This window comes from Ambystoma mexicanum, chromosome 11, assembly GCF_040938575.1.
Source record: "Ambystoma mexicanum isolate Mex_15411 chromosome 11, UKY_AmexF1_1, whole genome shotgun sequence".
NCBI classification, from domain to species: Eukaryota; Metazoa; Chordata; class Amphibia; order Caudata; family Ambystomatidae; genus Ambystoma; species Ambystoma mexicanum.
The window spans coordinates 15,734,064-15,750,537 of NC_090934.1; the positions used below are offsets into that span (position 1 = coordinate 15,734,064).

Consider the following 16,474-nt stretch of genomic DNA (forward strand, 5'->3'; position numbering starts at 1 on the left):
CCTGTCCCTCTGCCTCTCGCCTGTCACTCTCCCCTTCTTGGCTGTCCCTTGCTCTCTTACCTGTCCCTCTGTCCCTTACTTGCTTACCTGTCCCTCTGCCCTCCTTGTCTCTGTCCCTTGCTCTCTTACCTGTCCCTCGCCCCCTCGCCTGCCCCTCTCCCCGCACACCCTCGCGGCTCGGGGATCAGCCGCCAGTGGGGGGGTTTCCTCGACCCTCCCCCCCCCCCCCGCTGCACCTGCGCATGTTGCGCTCTGCAGAGGGCATTGCCTTGCGCGTGGGGGAGACTGCGCCTGCTCCCGCGCCCGCACGCGCACATTCTCATACAAGACGCGCGGGCAGGAGAGGAGAAGCGCGGGTGCAGTGGAGACTCGAGGTGCAGACACTGCGGGTGCACAGCAGCCAGGTGCAGAGACGACGACACGCGAACGCGTCGAGCCCCCAAAACATCGACCCCCGAAACATCGAGCCCCCAAAACATCGCATCGCCGAGCGATCGGGTGCTGAGCAGCCGCGACCCCCTGGGGGGGCAAACACCTCGCGTGCCCCGAGGCCGGCCGGAGGCTCCCGAGCATTATAGGACGAAGGGACAAGGTGAGAGCCCGGCGGCAGCCTGCCCCCCCCCCTACTCCATGCGCGCTGCCCCCACCCTGTGTTACCCCCCCCCTCCATTGGCAACACACCGGTACCTGTGCACCCCCCCCCCCCCCACGCTCCATCACTGCCTCCTCCCAATGGTTTACCCCTTCCACCTCCCACCCACTGACACACGGCGTTTCCTGAAGCCCCCCGCCACCCTCACAGCAGCCGCTGCCCCGCGTTCTGTGTGCGCCGCTGCTGCCCATTGGCAGTGCCCCCGCTTCGTGTACAACGCGCGCTCCTTACCATCCAGTTCCCCTTCCCCATCCCTCGCCTCCTTCAAATGCCCTGTCCCCCCCACTGTTATTACCCCCACCCCACTGACCCGCTCTATATACCCCCCCCCCCCGAAGCACCTGATTCCGGCCCACTGCCCATTCTCCGTGGCCTGTCCCTCCTTACCCCTCACTCACTGCTCCCTCCCCCACTCATTCCCCTTTACAGACCCCCAGCCTGCCCCCATTACACCACTCCATCTCTGCCCATACAATGGCCCTCCCCATTGCCTTCTGCCCTTTCCCTATACAATGCCCGGCCCCTCCCCCATAGACTGATAAAGCCCTTCCCATGTCCAGCCCCCTCCCCATTCGTGGCACCTCCATATTGGGTGAATGCTCTGAGTCCCTCTGCCCCCACACCTTCCACATTCGCTGTTCAGTTTCGTTTATCAACCGCCCCCACACGAGCTTCTCTGCCCCCCTCCCCGTCCAGTGACCCCCGATTCACCCACTCTGTGCACAGAAGCAATTTCTTTGGGTGGGGGGAGTCTGGACTTGCTGTTGCATTAGGGGCTCAAGCAGGAGTCAAGTCCTACAAAAAAGTGGGGGGACTCATTAACATACAATTCAATGTGTCGTCACCAGAATTTAGCACGTGTAGGTGCCCTCCGCAAACAGTGTGGGAACTCCGTTCCCCCGCGCGTACCCTCGACTTCAGCCCTGGTCAAGGGATGAAGAGCGCAGAGGCGGATTCGGGGGTCAAGGCCTGGACACTAGTCACAGAGGCCACCTACCCCTCGCCCCTCACGAGGGGCTCCCCTCTCCCAGTCAGCTTTCCCAGTTGGGCTCTGTTTTATTTGCTGTGCACCCGACACCCAGGTCCATCCTTGGACGGTTCACCCCCCTCCCCGCTCCCCTAACACACATCGACACCCCCACAAAATGAAAAGCTGCCATTTGAGTAAAACGGGGAAGTGGGCCGTGCTCTCTTCTAGGGTCTAAACGGGGAGGTACATTCCAACCTTTCCCTAAACGGGAAGCTACATCCAACCTTTCCCTAAACGGGGAGGTACATTCCAACCTTTCCCTAAACGGGGAGGTACATTCCGAGCCTTTCCCTAAACGGGGAGGTACATTCTGAGCCTTTCCCTAAACGGGAAGCTACATGCCAACCTTTCCCTAAAATGGAAGTTACATTCCAACCTTTCCCTAAACGTGAAGGTACATTCCAACCTTTCCCTAAACGGGGAGGTACATTCCGAGCCTTTCCCTAAACGGGAAGCTACATGCCAACCTTTCCCTAAAATGGAAGGTACATTCCAACCTTTCCCGAAACGGGGAGGTACATTCCAACCTTTCCCTAAACGGGGAGGTACTTCACGGGGAAGGTGGATTCCGAGCCTTTCCCAAAGAGGAGGTGGGGGTCACGTGACTCTGCAGTCGTGAACACACCTATAGATCACTTGACACCTACAGAACATTAGGCCACTATAGAATTGAGGGGCAGGGATTTGGGATGAAAAGCAGAGGTGGGAACACAGGAGGGGTGACCTGGAATATCCACGTGACCCCTTTTGTAGAATGGTGGGGAGTGGGCGGGGCCTAGAAAGAGGAAGGGTTTCCTCTTGTGCCCCACCTCTGTAATAACCAGTGTGGGGGGCAGGGGGGGAGCGAAGCCGCATCCGGTTGTACTTGCCCATCCTATTCTTTTGCTCTGCGGCCTCCAGCTCTAATCTACGACTTGCCACCCTCATGCCCCCCCGCCCCCTCCTACACTGTTTCCTGGGCCCCGGTGGTGCGTCTGTGGCTGTGCATTATTGTGTGCGTGCCTGTGTGCTTCCCTGTGTGCTTGTGATACATGCAATGAGGGTGTGTGCTTGCCTGTGTGCTTGTGATCCATGCTATGAGGGTGTGTGCTTGCCTGTGTGCTTGTGATTCATGCTATGGGGGTGTGTGCTTGCCTGTGTGCTTATGATCCATGCTATGGGGTGTGTGCTTGCCTGTGTGCTTGTGATCCATGCTATGAAAGTGTGTGCTTGCCTGTGTGCTTGTGATCCATGCTATGGGTGGGTGGGGGGTGTGTTTGCCTGCGTGCTTGTGATCCATGCTATCGGGTGTGTGCTTGCCTGTGTGCTTGTGATTCATGTTGTGAGTGTGTGTGCTTGCCTGTGTGCTTGTGATTCATGTTGTGAGTGTGTGTGCTTGCCTGCGTGCTTGTGATCCATGCTATGGGGTGTGCGCTTGCCTGTGCGCTTGTGATTCATGTTGTGTGTGTGTGCTTGCCTGTGTGCTTGTGATTCATTTTGTGAGTGTGTGTGCTTGCATGCATGCTTGTGATCCATGCTATGGGGGGGGTGTGCTTGGCTGCGTGCTTGTGATTCATGCTGTGGGGTGTGTGCTTGCCTGTCTGCTTGTAATTCATGCTGTGGGGGTGTGTTCTTGCCTGTGTGCTTGTGATCCATTCTATGGGTGTGTGTGCTTGCCTCTGTGCTTGTGATTGATTCTGTGTGGGTGTGTGCTTGCCTGTGTGCTTATGATTCATGTGTTGTGGGTGTGTGCTTGCCTGTGTGCTTGTGATCATGCTGTGAGGGTTTGTGCTTGCCTGTGTGCTTGTGATCCATGCTATGGGGGTGTGTGCGTGCCTGTGTGCTTGTGATCCATGCTACGAGGGTGTGTGCTTGCCTGTGTGCTTGTGATCCATGCTGTGTGGGTGTGTGCTTGCCTGTGTGCTTGTGGTCCATGCTATGGGTGTGTGTGCTTGCCTGTGAACTTGTGATTCATGTTGTGTGGGTGTGTGCCTTCCTGTGTGCTTGTGATTCATGTTGTGGGGGTGTGTGCTTGCCTGTGTGCTTGTGATTTATGCTGTGTGGGAGTGTGCTAGCCTGTGTTCTTGTGATCATGCTGTGTGGGTGTGTGCTAGCCTGTGTGCTTGTGATTTATGCTGTGGGGGTGTGTGCTTGCCTGTGTGCTTGTGATCCATGCTATGGGGTGTGTGCTTGCCTGTGTGCTTGTGATTTATGCTGTGTGGGTGTGTGCTTGCCTGTGTGCTTGTGATTCATGCTGTGGGGTGTGTGATTGCCTGTGTGCTTGTGATTCATGTTGTGAGTTTGTGTGCTTGCCTGTGTGCTTGTGATCCATGCTATGGGTGTGTGTGCTTGCCTGTGTGCTTGTGATTCATGCAATGGGGGTGTGTGCTTGCCTGTGTGCTTATGATTCATGCGTTGTGGGTGTGTGCTTGCCTGTGTGCTTATGATTCATGCTGTGTGGGTGTGTGATTGCCTGTGTGCTTATGATTCATGCTGTGTGGGTGTGTGCTTGCCTGTGTGCTTGGGATCCATGCTATGGGGTGTCTGCTTGTCTGTGTGCTTGTGATCCATGCTATGAGGGTGTGTGCTTGCCTATGTGCTTGTGATCCATTCTATGAGGGTGTGTGCTTGCCTGTGTGCTTGTGATTCATGTTATGGGGTGTGTGCTTGCCTGTGTGCTTGTGATCCATGCTATGGGGTGTGTGCTTGCCTGTGTGCTTGTGATCCATGCTATGAGGGTGTGTGCTTGCCTGTATGCTTGTAATCCATGCTATGGGGGTGTGTGCTTGCCTGCGTGCTTGTGATCCATGCTATGGGGTGTGTGCTTGCCTATGTGCTTGTGATTCATGTTGTGAGTGTGTGTGCTTGCCTGCATGCTTGTGATCCATGCAATGGGGTGTGTGCTTGCCGGTGTGCTTGTGATTCATGTTGTGAGTGTGTGTGCTTGCCTGCGTGCTTGTGATCCACGCTATGGGGTGTGTGCTTGCCTGTGCGCTTGTGATTCATGTTGTGAGTGTGTGTGCTTGCCTGTGTGCCTGTGATCCATGCCATGGGGTGTGTGCTTGTGATTCATGTTGTGAGTGTGTGTGCTTGCCTGCGTGCTTGTGATCCATGCTATGGGGGGTGTGCTTGGCTGTGTGCTTGTGATTCATGCTGTGCGGTTGTGTGCTTGCCTGTCTGCTTGTAATTCATGCTGTGGGGGTGGGTGCTTGCCTGTGTGCTTATGATTCATGCGTTGTGGGTGTGTGCTTGCCTGTGTGCTTGTGATTGGTGCTGTGTGGGTGTGTGATTGCCTGTGTGCTTATGATTCATGCTATGGGGTTTGTGCTTGCCTGTGTGCTTGTGATTTATGCTCTGTGGGTGTGTGCTTGCCTGTGTGCTTGTGATTCATGCTGTGGGGTGTGTGATTGCCTGTGTGCTTGTGATTCATGTTGTGAGTGTGTGTGCTTGCCTGTGTGCTTGTGATCCATGCTATGGGTGTGTGTGCTTGCCTGTGTGCTTACGATTCATGCTATGGGGGTGTGTGCTTGCCTGTGTGCTTATGATTCATGCGTTGTGGGTGTGTGCTTGCCTGTGTGCTTATGATTCATGCTGCGTGGGTGTGTGATAGCATGTGTGCTTATGATTCATGCTGTGTGGGTCTGTGCTTGCCTGTGTGCTTGGGATCCATGCTATGGGGTGTCTGCTTGTCTGTGTGCTTGTGATCCATGCTATGAGGGTGTGTGCTTACCTGTGTGCTTGTGATCCATTCTATGAGGGTGTGTGCTTGCCTGTGTGCTTGTGATTCATGTTATGGGGGTGTGTGCTTGCCTGTGTGCTTGTGATCCATGCTATGGGGTGTGTGCTTGCCTGTGTGTTTGTGATCCATGCTATGAGGGTGTGTGCTTGTGATCCATGCTATGGGGGTGTGTGCTTGCCTGCGTGCTTGCGATCCATGCTATGGATTGTGTGCTTGCCTGTGTGCTTGTGATTCATGTTGTGAGTGTGTGTGCTTGCCTGCGTGCTTGTGATCCATGCTATGGGGTGTGTGCTTGCCTGTGTGCTTGTGATTCATGTTGTGAGTGTGTGTGCTTGCCTGCGTGCTTGTGATCCGTGCTATGGGGTGTGCGCTTGCCTGTGCTCTTGTGATTCATGTTGTGTTTGTGTGTGCTTGCCTGTGTGCTTGTGATCCATGCTATGGGGTGTGTGCTTGTGATTCATGTTGTGAGTGTGTGTGCTTGCCTGCGTGCTTGTGATCCATGCTATGGGGGGTGTGCTTGGCTGTGTGCTTGTGATTCATGCTGTGCGGGTGTGTGCTTGCCTGTCTGCTTGTAATTCATGCTGTGGGGGTGGGTGCTTGCCTGTGTGCTTGTGATCCATGCTATGGGTGTGTGTGCTTGCCTCTGTGCTTGTGATTGATTCTGTGTGGGTGTGTGCTTGCCTGTGTGCTTATGATTCATGCTGTGTGGGTGTGTGCTTGCCTGTGTGCTTGTGATTGGTGCTGTGTGGGTGTGTGATTGCCTGTGTGCTTATGATTCATGCTATGTGGGTGTGTGCCTGCCTGTGTGCTATGATTCATGCTGTGTGGGTATGTGCTTGCCTGTGTGCTTGTGATCCATGCTATGGGTGTGTGTGTTTGCCTGTGTGCTTGTGATTCATGCTGTAGTGGGTGTGTGCTTATCTGTGTACTTGTGATTGGTGCTGTGTGAGTGTGTGCTTGCCTGTGTGCTTATGATTCATGTGTTGTGGGTGTGTGATTGCCTGTGTGCTTATGATTCATGCTGTGTGGGTGTGTGCTTGCCTGTGTGCTTGTGATTCAATCTGTGTGGGTGTGTGCTTGCCTGTGTGCTTGTGATTCATGCTGTGTGGGTGTGTGCTTGCCTGTGTGCTTGTGAGTCATGCTGTGTGGGTTTGTGCTTGTCTGTGTGCTTGTTAGTCATGCTGTGTGGGTGTGTGCTTGCCTGTGTGCTTATGATCTGTGCTATGGGGGTGTGTGCTTGCCTGTGTGCTTGTGATCCGTGCTATGAAGGTGTGTGCTTGCCTGTGTGCTTGTGTTCCATGCTAGGGGTGTGTGTGCTTGCCTGTGTGCTTGTGATTTATGCTCTGTGGGTGTGTGCTTGCCTGTGTGCTTGTGATTCATGCTGTGGGGTGTGTGATTGCCTGTGTGCTTGTGATTCATGTTGTGAGTGTGTGTGCTTGCCTGTGTGCTTGTGATCCATGCTATGGGTGTGTGTGCTTGCCTGTGTGCTTACGATTCATGCTATGGGGGTGTGTGCTTGCCTGTGTGCTTATGATTCATGCGTTGTGGGTGTGTGCTTGCCTGTGTGCTTATGATTCATGCTGCGTGGGTGTGTGATAGCATGTGTGCTTATGATTCATGCTGTGTGGGTCTGTGCTTGCCTGTGTGCTTGGGATCCATGCTATGGGGTGTCTGCTTGTCTGTGTGCTTGTGATCCATGCTATGAGGGTGTGTGCTTACCTGTGTGCTTGTGATCCATTCTATGAGGGTGTGTGCTTGCCTGTGTGCTTGTGATTCATGTTATGGGGGTGTGTGCTTGCCTGTGTGCTTGTGATCCATGCTATGGGGTGTGTGCTTGCCTGTGTGCTTGTGATCCATGCTATGAGGGTGTGTGCTTGTGATCCATGCTATGGGGGTGTGTGCTTGCCTGCGTGCTTGCGATCCATGCTATGGATTGTGTGCTTGCCTGTGTGCTTGTGATTCATGTTGTGAGTGTGTGTGCTTGCCTGCGTGCTTGTGATCCATGCTATGGGGTGTGTGCTTGCCTGTGTGCTTGTGATTCATGTTGTGAGTGTGTGTGCTTGCCTGCGTGCTTGTGATCCGTGCTATGGGGTGTGTGCTTGCTTGTGCGCTTGTGATTCATGTTGTGTTTGTGTGTGCTTGCCTGTGTGCTTGTGATCCATGCTATGGGGTGTGTGCTTGTGATTCATGTTGTGAGTGTGTGTGCTTGCCTGCGTGCTTGTGATCCATGCTATGGGGGGTGTGCTTGGCTGTGTGCTTGTGATTCATGCTGTGCGGGTGTGTGCTTGCCTGTCTGCTTGTAATTCATGCTGTGGGGGTGGGTGCTTGCCTGTGTGCTTGTGATCCATGCTATGGGTGTGTGTGCTTGCCTCTGTGCTTGTGATTGATTCTGTGTGGGTGTGTGCTTGCCTGTGTGCTTATGATTCATGCTGTGTGGGTGTGTGCTTGCCTGTGTGCTTGTGATTGGTGCTGTGTGGGTGTGAGATTGCCTGTGTGCTTATGATTCATGCTATGTGGGTGTGTGCTTGCCTGTGTGCTATGATTCATGCTGTGTGGGTATGTGCTTGCCTGTGTGCTTGTGATCCATGCTATGGGTGTGTGTGTTTGCCTGTGTGCTTGTGATTCATGCTGTAGTGGGTGTGTGCTTGTCTGTGTGCTTGTGATTGGTGCTGTGTGAGTGTGTGCTTGCCTGTGTGCTTATGATTCATGTGTTGTGGGTGTGTGATTGCCTGTGTGCTTATAATTCATGCTGTGTGGGTGTGTGCTTGCCTGTGTGCTTGTGATTCAATCTGTGTGGGTGTGTGCTTGCCTGTGTGCTTGTGATTCATGCTGTGTGGGTGTGTGCTTGCCTGTGTGCTTGTGAGTCATGCTGTGTGGGTTTGTGCTTGTCTGTGTGCTTGTTAGTCATGCTGTGTGGGTGTGTGCTTGCCTGTGTGCTTATGATCTGTGCTATGGGGGGGTGTGCTTGCCTGTGTGCTTGTGATCCGTGCTATGAAGGTGTGTGCTTGCCTGTGTGCTTGCCTGTGTGCTTGTGATCCATGCTAGGGGTGTGTGTGCTTGCCTGTGTGCTTGTGATCCATGCTATGGGGGTGTGTGCTTGCCTGTGTGCTTGTGATTCATGTTGTGTAGGTGTGTGCCTTCCTGTGTGCTTGAGATTAATGTTGTGGGGGTGTGTGCTTGCCTGTGTGCTTGTGATCATGCTGTGAGGGTGTGTGCTTGCCTGTGTGCTTGTGATCCATGCTATGGTGGTGTGTGCGTGCCTGTGTGCTTGTGATCCATGCTATGAGGGGGTGTGCTTGCCTGTGTGCTTGTGATCCATGCTGTGTGGGTGTGTTCTTGCCTGTGTGCTTGTGATCCATGCTATGGGGGTGTGTGCTTGCCTGTGTACTTGTGATTCATGTTGTGTGGGTGTGTGCCTTCCTGTGTGCTTGTGATTCATGTTGTGGGGGTGTGTGCTTGCCTGTGTGCTTGTGATTTATGCTGTGTGGGTGTGTGCTGCCTGTGTGCTTGTGATTCATGCTATGGAGTGTGTGCTTGCCTGTGTGCGTGTGATTCATGCTATGGGTGTGTGTCCTTGCCTGTGTGCTTATGATTCATGTGTTGTGGGTGTGTGCTTGCCTGTGTGCTTATGATTCATGCTGTGTGGGTGTGTGATTGCCTGTGTGCTTATGATTCATGCTCTGTGGGTGTGTGCTTGCCTGTGTGCTTATGATTCATGCTCTGTGGGTGTGGCCTTGCCTGTCTGCTTGTGATCCATGCTATGGGGTTTGTGCTTGCCTGTGTGCTTGTGATCCATGCTATGAGGGTGTGTGCTTGCCTGTGTGCTTGGGATCTATGCTATGGGGTGTCTGCTTGTCTGTGTGCTTGCGATACATGCTATGAGGGTGTGTGCTTGCCTGTGTGCTTGTGATCCATTCTATGAGGGTGTGTGCTTGTCTGTGTGCTTGTGATTCATGTTATGGGGGTGTGTGTTTGCCTGTGTGCTTGTGATCCATGCTATGGGGTGTGTGCTCGCCTGTGTGCTTGTGATTCATGTTGTGAGGGTGTGTGCTTGCCTATGTGCTTGTGATCCATGCTATGGGGGTGTGTGCTTGCCTGCGTGTTTGTGATCCATGCTATGGGGTGTGTGCTTGCCTGTGTGCTTGTGATTCATGTTGTGAGTGTGTGTGCTTGCCTGCGTGCTTGTGATCCATGCTATGGGGTGTGTGCTTGCCTGTGCGCTTATGATTCATGTTGTGAGTGTGTGTGCTTGCCTGTGTGCTTGTGATCCATGCTATGGGGTGTGTGCTTGCCTGTGTGCTTGTGATTCATGTTGTGAGTGTGTGTGCTTGCCTGCGTGCTTGTGATCCATGCTATGGGGGATGTGCTTGGCTGTGTGCTTGTGATTCATGCTGTGGGGGTGTGTGCTTGCCTGTCTGCTTGTTATTCATGCTGTGGGGGTGTGTGCTTGCCTGTGTGCTTGTGATCCATGCTGTGGGTGTGTGTGCTTGCCTCTGTGCTTGTGATTGATTCTGTGTGGGTGTGTGGTTGCCTGTGTGGTATGATTCATGCTGTGTGGTTATGTGCTTGCCTGTGTGCTTGTGATCCATGCTATGTGTGTGTGTGTTTGCCTGTGTGCTTGTGATTCATGCTGTAGTGGGTGTGTGCTTGTCTGTGTGCGTGTGATTGGTGCTGTGTGGGTGTGTGCTTCCCTGTGTGCTTATGATTCATGTGTTGTGGGTGTCTGATTGCCTGTGTGCTTATGATTCATGCTGTGTGGGTGTGTGCTTGCCTGTGTGCTTGTGATTCTATCTGTGTGGGTGTGTGCTTGCCTGTGTGCTTGTGATTCATGCTGTGTGGGTGTGTGCTTGCTTGTGTGCTTGTGAGTCATGCTGTGTGGGTTTGTGCTTGTCCGTGTGCTTGTTAGTCATGCTGTGTGGGTGTGTGCTTGCCTGTGTGCTTGTGATCCGTGCTATGGGGGTGTGTGCTTGCCTGTGTGCTTACCTGTGTGCTTGTGATCCATGCTATGGGGATGTGTGCTTGCCTGTGTGCTCCTGATTTATGCTGTGGAGGTGTGTGCTTGCCTTTGTGCTTGTGATCCGTGCTGTGGGTGTGCGTGCTTACCTGTGTGCTTGCCATGCATGCTGTGGGGGTGTGTGCTTGTCTGCATGATTGTGATTCATGCTGTCTGGGTGTGTGCTTGGCTGTGTGCTTGTGATTCATGCTGTGTGGGTGTGTGCTTGCCTGTGTGCTTGTGATCCATGCTATGTGGGTGTGTGCTTGCCTGTGTGCTTGTGATCCATGCTATGAGGGTGTGTGCTTGCCTGTGTGCTTGCCTGTGTGTGTGTGATCCATGCTATGTGGGTGTGTGCTTGCCTGTGTGCTTGTGATCCATGCTATGAGGGTGTGTGCTTGCCTGTGTGCTTGCCTGTGTGCGTGTGATCCATGCTAGGGGTGTGTGTGCTTGCCTGTGTGCTTGTGATTCATGCTGTGTGGGTGTGTGCTTGCCTGTGTGCTTGTGATCCATGCTATGGGGGTGTGTGCTTGCCTGTGTGCTTGTGATTCATGTTGTGTGGGTGTGTGCCTTCCTGTGTGCTTGTGATTAATGTTGTGGGGGTGTGTGCTTGCCTGTGTGCTTGTGATCATGCTGTATGCGTGCATGCTTGCCTGTGTGCTTGTGATCCATACTATGGGTGTGTGTGCGTGCCTGTGTGCTTGTGATCCATGCTATGAGGGTGTGCGCTTGCCTGTGTGCTTGCCTTTGTGCTTGTGATCCATGCTAGGGGGGTGTGTTCTTGCCTGTGTGCTTGTGATTCATGCTGTGTGGGTGTGTGCTTGCCTGTGTGCTTGTGATCCATGCTATGGGGGTATGTGCTTGCCTGTGTACTTGTGATTCGTGTTTTGTGGGTGTGTGCCTTCCTGTGTGCTTGTGATTCATGTTGTGGGGGTGTGTGCTTGTGATTTATGCTGTGTGGGAGTGTGCTAGCCTGTGTTCTTGTGATCATGCTGTGTGGGTGTGTGCTTGCCTGTGTGCTTGTGATTCATGCTGTGTGGGTGTGTGCTTGCCTGTGTGCTTGTGGTTTATGCTGTGTGGGAGTTTGCTAGCCTGTGTTCTTGTGATCATGCAGTGTGGGTGTGTGCTTGCCTGTGTGCTTGTGATTCATGTTGGGGGGTGTGTGCTTTCCTGTGTGCTTGTGATTCATGTTGTGGGGGTGTGTGCTTACCTGTGTGCTTGTGGTTTATGCTGTGTGGGAGTGTGCTAGCCTGTGTTCTTGTGATCATGTTGCGTCGGTGTGTGCTTGTCTGTGTGCTTGTGATTCATGCTGTGTGGGTGTGTGCTTCCCTGCGTGCTTGCGATTCATGCTGTATGGGTTTGTGCTTGCCTGTGTGCTTGTTAGTCATGCTGTGTGGGTATGTGCTTGTGATCCATGCTATGGGTGTGTGTGCTTGCCTGTGTGCTTGTGATTGATTATGTGTGGGTGTGTGCTTGCCTGTGTGCTTATGATTCATGCGTTGTGGGTGTGTGCTTGCCTGTGTGCTTGTTAGTCATGCTGTGTGGGTATGTGCTTGTGATTCATGCTGTGTGGGTGTGTGCTTGCCTGTGTGTTTATGATTCATGCTGTGGGTGTGTGTGCTTGCCTGTGTGCTTCTGATTCATGCTGTGCGGGTGTGTGCTTACCTGTGTGCTTATGAATGATGCTGTGTGGGTGTGTGATTGCCTGTGTGCTTGTGATTGATGCTGTGTGGGTGTGTGCTTGCCTGTGTGCTTGTGATTCATGCTGTGTGGGTGTGTGCTTGCCTGTGTGCTTATGATTCATGCTGTGTGGGTATGTGCTTGCCTATGTGCTTGTGATCCATGCTACGGGTGCGTGTATTTGCCTGTGTGCTTGTGATTCATGCTGTAGTTGGTGTGTGCTTGTGATTGGTGCTGTGTGGGTGTGCGCTTGCCTGTGTGCTTATGATTCATGCGTTGTGGGTGTGTGCTTGCCTGTGTGCTTATGATTCATGCTTTGTGGGTGTGTGATTGCCTGTGTGCTTATGATTCATGCTGTGTGGGTGTGTGCTTGCCTGTGTGCTTGTGATTGGTGCTGTGTGGGTGTGTGCTTGCCTATGTCCTTATATTTCATGCTGTGTGGGTATGTGCTTGCCTGTGTGCTTGTGATCCATGCTATGGGTCTGTGTGTTTGCCTGTGTGCTTGTGATCCATGCTATGGGTCTGTGTGATTGCCTGTGTGCTTATGATTCATGCTGTGTGGGTGTGTGCTTGCCTATGTCCTTATATTTCATGCTGTGTGGGTATGTGCTTGCCTGTGTGCTTGTGATCCATGCTATGGGTCTGTGTGTTTGCCTGTGTGCTTGTGATTCATGCTGTAGTGGGTGTTTGCTTGTCTGTGTGCTTGCGATTGGTGCTGTGTGGGTGTGTGCTTGCCTGTGTGCTTATGATTCATGCGTTGTGGTGTGTGCGTGCTTGTGTGCCTATGATTCATGCTGTGTGGGTGTGTGATTGCCTGTGTGCTTATGATTTATGCTGTGTGGGTGTGTGCTTGCCTGTCTGCTTGTGATTCATGCTGTAGTGGTGTGTGCTCATCTCTGCGTCCTTTGCTCTCTTTTACCAACGTGATAAACATCACTGCTTGATACGCTGCCAAACAACACCCCCAACTAGCTGCTAATTACTCTCGTCCCAGACCCCACAGCCATCTCCATACCCAGGGAGTGAACCCTGTAAATCAAGCTCCCCTCTCTTTATTTACTTGTAGAGTGCTCACTGCATACCACAATTGCTTCTGGGCGCTTTGCACACATTCCAGCGGTCTCTTATTAGACTAGATAGTTCTTGAGTTTTGACCTGAACGTGACCAGTTAGGGGCTGAGTCTACTGTCTTTTGGGGTGGTTATTCTTGAGGCTGCTTGAAGTGGGGTTGGTATGTGTTGACTTGCATGCAGTTTGGGGGTGAGTCTACTGTCTTTTGGCGTGGCTATTTGTGAGGCTGCTTGAAGGGGCGTTGGTATGTGTTGGCGTGCATGCAGTTTGGGGGTGAGTCTACTGTCTTTTGGGGTGGTTATTCGTGAGGCTGCTGGAAGGGACGTTGGTATGTGCTGGCTTGCATGCAGTTTGGGGGTGAGTCTACTGTCTTTTGGGGTGATTATTCACGAGGCTGCTGGAAGGGGCGTTGGTATGTGTTGGCTTGCATGTAGTTTGGGGGTGAGTCTACTGTCTTTTGGGGTAGTTATTTGCGAGGCTGTTGGAAGGTGCGTTGGTATGTGTTGGCTTGCATGCTGTTTTGGGGTGAGTCTACTGTCTTTTGGGGTGGCTATTCGTGAGGCTGCTTGAAGGGGCGTTGGTATGTGTTGGCTTGCATGCAGTTTGGGGGTGAGTCTCCTGTCTTTTGGGGTGATTATTTTTGAGGCTGCTGGAAGGGGCGTTGGTATGTGTTGGCTTGCATGCAGTTTGGGGGTGAGTCTCCTGTCTTTTGGGGTGATTATTTTTGAGGCTGCTGGAAGGGGCGTTGGTATGTGTTGGCTTGCATGCAGGTTGGGGGTGAGTCTACTGTCTTTTGGGGTGGTTATTCGCGAGGCTGCTGGAAGGGGCGTTGGTATGTGTTGGCTTGCATGCAGTTTGGGGGTGAGTCTACTATCTTTTGGGGTGGTTATTCGAGAGGCTGCTGGAAAGGGCGTTGATATGTGTTGGCTTGCATGCAGTTTGGGGGTGAGTCTACTGTCTTTTGTGGTGGTTATTCGCGAGTCTGCTTGAAGGGGCGTTGGTATGTGTTGGCTTGCATGCAGTTTGGGGGTGAGTCTGCTGTCTTTTGGGGTGGTTATTCGCGAGGCTGATTGAAGGGGCAGTGGTATGTGTTGGCTTGCATGCAGTTTGGGGGTGAGTCTGCTGTCTTTTGGGGTGGTTATTCGCAAGGCTGATTGAAGGGGCTTTGGTATGTGTTGGCTTGCATGCAGGTTGGGGGTGAGTCTACTGTCTTTTGGGGTGGTTATTCGCGAGGCTGATTGAAGGGGCAGTGGTATGTGTTGGCTTGCATGCAGTTTGGGGAAGGAAGGGCCTTGGATAGAAGCCGCTCCAGGCTTCTGAGTTGATGGGTGACAGCTGGGTCTTTCTTTTAGCCAAAGACGAGCCTATCGGCAGCAGTCTAGACCCCCCACCCTGCCCCCCCCACTTTGCTTTGAGAAGCAGAGGGCCCTCGTAGAGGGGGTTGTAGTGGGCCAGCCCTGAATTGGCAAGTGGTCTTGCCGCCATTGGGTAGGCTTCCGTTGCTAGCACTTTTGGAAGAGTTTCATTTTAAAGAATGCAGATGTGTCCAGGTGAGCAGGACCTCACCAGTGAGTTCATGCTGAGGTCGGCCTCCCAGCTGAAGCCCGCCTTGCACACCTGGGCCCTGTCTAGGGGGCACTGGAGGTAGGGGGGCGGGGTGGGGCAGGTCAGGCCGGCAGAGTCTAGGATTTGAGTGGGGGCTCTTTTGCCCACCCCCTCCTCTGCAGCGTTCCGTCTCTCCCTCGCAGTCAGCAATTGGCCCTGTTGGCGGAAGTGTAGGCAGAGATGCGTGATGTGCGTCTTCCGTGGGCGTGAGCGTGGGCACCCCACGGGGCCGGATCTCAACCCCAGGCTGCACGCTTTGGCCGGGGTCAGACAGGGAGGACTTGAACCATCAGAGTGAGGCAGTGGGGACGTCGAACATGCACTAGGCTGGCGTGTCCCACGTGTCCAACGGCGTAGATATGTCACGCATATGTCCCGCATGACAGGCGCCCCCGAGGTACCCTCCGTCATCCTGACTGAAAGACTAGGAAGTCTCTGCATTTAGCACTCTGCAGGCTCTCGTGGGTACACAGCCTTTACAAAGCAGCGGCAGGGCTGATTGCTGAAGGCGGCCATGCACAGGATTTCCAGCAGGGGGTGGTGGAGGGTGACCAGTGGGGCTCGTGGGGTTTGGGGGGGGGGTGCGTGTGAATGGGGTGCTCTGTAACTCTGCAGTGCTGGCTTTGATTTCAGATTCCTTTCCTCGGGGTCTTAGCTTCTTCACTGCTTGATGTGGGAAACGTTGCATCACGGGACATGTTTGGGGTGGGGGCTTTGCTCGTGCAGGTAGCTGGGGTGGTCTCTGGCTGTGACCTCTGTATTGTTCTGTCCCCCCAGCTGATGCTGGGGTCTCTGATTGTGTGTAACTTTCAGAGGGTGAGTTAGTGGCAAGTCTATAGACTCATTTAGGCTTTTGAGCGGTGTTCACAGGTGTGCTGTTTGACAGTCCAGTCTTGTAGAAATGTAAACTACAGGCTTGTTCCCTTCTGTGTTATTTATGCAAGGCTTCCATTTCCGCTTTCACTGATTTTTGCACAAAAATACAGACGGATCCCTTCCCTATTTGTAAAATAGTGGAATTTACGGTCCCTTGCGTAGGTCTCCAGGGGTCCATCCTGCCTTGCAGTCCAGTAATACACAGGAAGTCCTTAAAATGAATGTGTTTCCCTTTCAAGAGGCCTGGCTGGCTGGGGAGATGTTTCTCAAACCAGAAGCAACGAGGCTATTTCTGTGGCAAATAGTTTGTGGCTTTATGTATTAGAACCGCGCTCTTCAAGCATCCCATTACAGGCTTCCAAGCACTACATTTTTAATTTTAATACATGTGGAAATAGTGGCACCTTTATTTATAAAGGAAGATATATCTAGATAATATGAGCAAAACATAAATATGGATAAATGCAGATGGAAACGTTGAAAAAATAAATAGCATAAAAGTGTGAGATTCATTGATATAGCGCCACCTTAGTGCACAGATATAGCTCCACCTTACGGCACAGATATAGTGCCTCCTTACTGCACAGATATAGCGCCACCTTACTGCACAGATATAGCTCCACCTTACGGCACAGATATAGTGCCTCCTTACTGCACAGATATAGTGCCTCCTTACTGCACAGATATAGTGCCACCTTACTGCACATGGGTTGCTTGTGCTTCGGGCATTGATATAGCGCCACCTTAGTGCACAGATATAGCTCCACCTTACTGCACAGATATAGCTCCACCTTACGGCACAGATATAGTGCCTCCTTACTGCACAGATATAGCGCCACCTTAGTGCAC

The 16,474-nt window shown here is 52.8% G+C and overlaps 1 protein-coding gene across 1 annotated transcript in view; it reads left to right on the forward strand.

The window, feature by feature from the left end:
• The first annotated feature begins 284 nt into the window (after window positions 1–284).
• Window positions 285–16,474, forward strand: part of HPCAL4 (hippocalcin like 4) — a 365,622-nt gene continuing 349,432 nt past the window's right edge. The window contains exon 1 of the mRNA XM_069622406.1: window positions 285–592. The gene's annotated coding sequence lies outside the window, so the exon portion shown is untranslated. The remainder of the gene's footprint in view (window positions 593–16,474) is intronic.